Source organism: Rhagoletis pomonella, unplaced genomic scaffold (assembly GCF_013731165.1).
Source record: "Rhagoletis pomonella isolate Grant_MI unplaced genomic scaffold, Rhpom_1.0 Rhpom_scaffold_00001, whole genome shotgun sequence".
Taxonomy (NCBI): Eukaryota; Metazoa; Arthropoda; class Insecta; order Diptera; family Tephritidae; genus Rhagoletis; species Rhagoletis pomonella.
This window is the reverse complement of record NW_023458555.1, coordinates 6,699,057-6,704,223: the sequence shown is the minus strand read 5'-3', so window position 1 is coordinate 6,704,223 and position 5,167 is coordinate 6,699,057.

The following is a 5,167-nucleotide window of genomic DNA, read 5'->3' as shown; positions in this document are numbered from 1 at the left end:
CCATAAGATTATTCATGTGTTATTCTTTTAATTATAATTTTTTGTTCTCTACGGAAACCTTAACTGAAAACTTTAAAGCCGTTTTTTCCAATTTCTGCTTTTTTTCAGGTAGTAAGTTCATTTAGCAAACGAGCGATACGTACCTACATACATACATACATATGTACAAGTATTTTATTTCATTTCCTGTACCACCATTATTGTTCACATAGAACAGCGCGTCTAAAATATAATACACGAAATCGGAAATCAATCAACCAGAGCAACACAGCTTGCGAAGCGCTTCTTAGTGTGCGTGCCGTGCATATGTATGTGAGAGAAGATGTTAACCCTAGAATGGTGAACATATTTGTTAGCCCTTTAATGGTAAGCATAAAAAAAATAATTCCGTTCGAGATATTTTTGCAAACATTTTTTTTAGCTTATAGATTTCATACCAAATTAACACATTAAAAAAAAATAGGCGACACACGTATGAATATTTCAGCAACGCAATGGAGCTAAAAAAAAAAAACACGTACAGCACACAAGCTTATACAACACTTAACTGAGTTGACACGAACGCACGTTTTGTTTAGATACCTATGAGAGAACGATCTGTGCCTCACAAGCGATATTTACCATTCTAGGGTTAATAAATTTTTAATGCAGCATAAAAATTCCCAACCCGCCTCAACAAGCGGTCGAGATCAAATGACCCAACATGGCTAACGGTAGTTGCAGAAGCCCACCTACAAGTCAGCAACCCAAATAAAGGCAGCGCATAGCGCAGAGCGCAGAAGGAAGAAAAAGGCGACATAAAACACTAAACACTTGGTATGAGAAGCGACTACAAAAATGTGTTTGGATGTGGATATGTGTGTCTATCTTTAAGGGCATGCCCGAAGACAGCTGGGAACTGAAATCGAACCGCAAAACATAATGTTGTTGCTGATGATCATCAACCACACAACAACGTCGATCGCAGCCAAGGTATGTGGCTTTAGTGATCATACATGCGATCGAGATCGGGTGCTGAGCAACCAAGCGCCCAAAACACAGCCATCGAGCAAAGCTATGTACACATCAACTAATGAACTAATCAAGTGTTGATAATGAAGTTATGCTGCAAAGTTTGCAAACGAACGATAATGACGAAGTTGATCTTCGCCAATGAAGTATGGCATTTGTGCAGTGATTTTGTTATTGATGCGCAGCAGCAGCCGCAGAAAAACGGAAAAAATAAATGTATTTAAAAACAAAAACAAGCTATGTACTTGTAGCCGTCGCGCATAATGACGATCGTGCAATGAACTTCACGTGAACGGCAGAATGACGGCCTTACGCACCTCCAAGTACACTCTTAACACACACCTCACCCACCACCTCTTACATACTCATGTACATATGTATGTACATATATCTCCCTCTCTGCCCATTGCTCGCGCATCCTCAATTCTCTCAATTCACTGTTATTGTTCGCCCACTCGTTGCGCAGCGTCATCGCGCCCTACCTGTGCTTGCCGGTGATCCGCAACCAACTTTGCGTTATTGTTTACACTGCTGTAATGTATACGCCGCTGCCAGGCAACAGCAACAGCAACCGTAACAACAACAACAACAATTTAGCACAACACGAAATACCAACGTAGTACAAGAATAACAAATTGTTTTGAGTGTACGAGTGAAGTAAAAATTGCAAGCGACCGATCATGCGCATCTCCTGCCTCATAGCCGGCAGCAATGCCAACAGCAGCACAGCACTGCATGCATACGTATGTAGCCAAGCCAGCCAAATCGATCGTACTGTAGCAAGATTGCCTTGCCGCCACCATCACCGCCGTCATCCTCTTGCGGCCAACAGCTTCACTGGCCTGGCTGTCAGTGTTGAGAGACGAATGTGAACGCCAGTGAACTGCAGCATCAAATTGCAAAATTCCAGCGAAGTATGTATGCAACAGCAGCTATCGACAAAAGAAGCAGCAAACAACAAAGTGCAACGCAACAACACCAACAGCAAAATTATTATTAACAACAGCAACATCTGTTGCAATGCTGGTAGATCAGCGAATACACGAAGAGCACGCCAATTGATTGCGATGGACTGAGGAGCTGACGTTATTTTGCCGAATGGCAGGCGGGTAGCAGCGGTTCGGAGAGGGGAGAGAAAATCACATATGGTCACATATGGCTGCATTGCGTCGGCACTAGTGCGTCACACGCTGCTACCAGAAGCGCGTTAACCATACACAGGCATAGCAGGCATACATGCCCGGCAGGAAAGTCATCTCAACTAGTGAAATAAATTGGTAGTTAGAACTAGTACGTCCTCGATCATATGAAACCATCCGCCATTTTTTTTTGAAAGTTCGTGGCTCCAATTAGAAACACCTAGTGGCGTCAAGTCGCTCTCCATTTCATCTCTGCTGCAACGCAGAGCAGGGCTTCCTCTTCCTCCATTAGTGGTATCGCGTCAACTATTTTCTGATCTGCAGTTTTCGCATCCATTCATATGTCATGGCCTAGCCAGTGTAGTTGCTGAATCTTAAAACTTTGGACTTTGTCGATGTGGTCATCGTTCCATCGACACCGGTACTCGCCATTACAAATTAGCAAGCGCCATAAATCTTCCGTAGATTCTAGCGACGTGGGGATCCAGGGTTTTATGAGAAGCTTATTTTTGTTCATCGATAGAGGACTCTAGCGCTCAGTCCAAAATAGTAATATTTGTTAAGAGCGATTATCGGTTAGACGGTATTTCAAAGCCAGAAAAAATAGGCTAGTTCGATTAAAGACCTTTAAAACAAAAAGTTTAATTTTTAAAAATTTTAAACACATATTTTTACTGCTCTTGCACCAAGGAATCCTTTTCGATGGGCGCAAGAAGCGAAAAATGCATTTTACTTCTTAAGTTCTCTTCCTTGTGAAGGTTATTTTAAACGTCAATATAATTCGCTATCTCTTCTCGCTCTCGAGAAATTCGATTTTGCAGACAACGAGAAATATGGCTTATTGCTCGCGAGTATCGCTCTCTGAGAGTAGAAACAAAAGTCTGGCTGCCGTTATAATTGCATCTTTCCAGCGCCGAGATTTTCCTGTTTAGATTAGTAAAGGCGGATTGATCGTTGTAGTTCTGATCTGACCGCGCAAATCTCTTTTAAGATTTTTATAGACTTTATAGATATAGGCGAGTGCAGGGCTGATATAAAATCTATAGAAAGCTTTAAAATTTTCCGTTGTGCTATGGCAAGTGTACTGGAAGCGTAGCTTACGACATCAAACCATGATCGATCTGCTTTCTCGTTTTTCAATCCCGGGACATCCATGTAAATGTATGTATATTTTTTTGCTGGAACCTGATGCTACAGCAGACCACCATGTTTCTCACCCAGTCTGTTATTGAAAGTTTTGTGAGGAAGGCTGAAAGTTCGGTCGATTTGTATATCATGGCGAGGACAGCGCTCATATGTGCGCTCTAATAGTTCATCAAATTGGTCACTCCATCCTTTTTGTTCCGTCGGGGCATGTTCGCAAATGAGCTAGGCGTTGAAGAATCTCGATTTAATGCGAATTTTGGCGATAGTACTGCGCGACAAAGTCTCTTTCTCACCACAAATCCAACACTGAACTTGCGCTTCTAGTCAAGTCGGCTGGAAATGGATTTCCTACAGGGTATGCTTAGATAGCGAATATAGCTGACAATATAACTTTTGTTGTTGTGATTATTGTTGCATAGCTAGCTTTGCTACGGATTTCTGGCGCATGTGTAACTCTAATGACTGAAATGTTGTTGTTTTTGCCATGTTTGAATGCGCTTTGAGAGTGGAGCAACTGTGTTTGTGTGCAACTCTACATACATTTATGCATTGGTAACCAATATGGAGCGCAACATTTTCTTGCAGCATCTCATGTACTGTTGTTGCAAAATACTTATACACGATATCGTGTTACCACAGCAGCTATGTACATACATATGTATAGCAATATGAAGCCAGTAGCTTGGCAATATCAGCAACATAAACAGTAGCAGCTATCCAACAACAGTCAAACAAAAACAAAATTGGCACATAACTATGTAGATGCTTGCGAGAACTTACTTTTAGTAACATATTTTGCTAGTTTCAGCTTTAGGCATTTAGTAATTCTTAACTGGTGAGCAGGGGATTCCTTTCGATTCCATTTCCATCCTCCTCTTAGCCTGCTTTGTTGGTATTAACTTTGATCTCCTAACGAATATGTTTGACTTTGGATAATCCCCCTCCTCCGTAGGTCGAAGGCAATTCTACTACCAATGGAGATCTTATCGTCCGATTCCTCTCAACTTTCCAGTAAAAAAAAAAACATTGAGCCTAGTTATCAATGTGTCTTCCGTAAAATGCATAAAAAGACCTATCCTAGTAGCGTAGTATCTGTCGAATTCATGGGATACCATCCATCAATCCACGCTATTAGGAAATATCGAAGCAGCCTATCGCACCCACAACGAGTCACTGGTTTGGTGTGGTTTTTGGGCTGGTGGAGTCATTGGACCGTACTTCTTCGAAAATGATGGGTAAAAGCTTAAACAGACGGCAGCGTTGATCCGGACTAACTCGGACTTAATCCGGATCAACTGCAGTTAATTCCCGAGTTCATCCGGATCAACGCTGCCGTCTCTTTTATGCTTTAACACTGTTACGGTGAACGTTATCATGAGATGATAGTAAACTTTGTATGGCCTGAATTAGATGACAATATGTGCTTTCAACGGGACCGTGCCACTTGCCTATTAAAAGCGAAATTAATACCCAATGAAACGGTGATATGAAAATCACCGAACTCGAAGGCCTCCCTGCCCTTGGTCCCCAGATACATACACTGGTAAATACACAGACGGTTCGCGAATGGAAGACGGAGAAGTTGTAAGTATCTTTGGACCAGGCACCAAATTTGCAATTCTCTTGGTCACATGGCCAACGGTGTTTCAGGCTGAAGAATTGCAATGTTAAACTGCGTACAATTAAACCTTGATGGTTTCGACGGCCGCTTCACTAGGTAGTTGTCTTTTCAGGTAGTCAAGCAGCTGGTCATAAGAGTCGCAAACTGTCTTTTTGGGATTTGAGACATTCTGTGATCTCAGTTGGTCCATTATTACTGAGTGGATACACTCTGAACGCACTAAGTGCTAAAGAGCGGTTGACGTCATAGT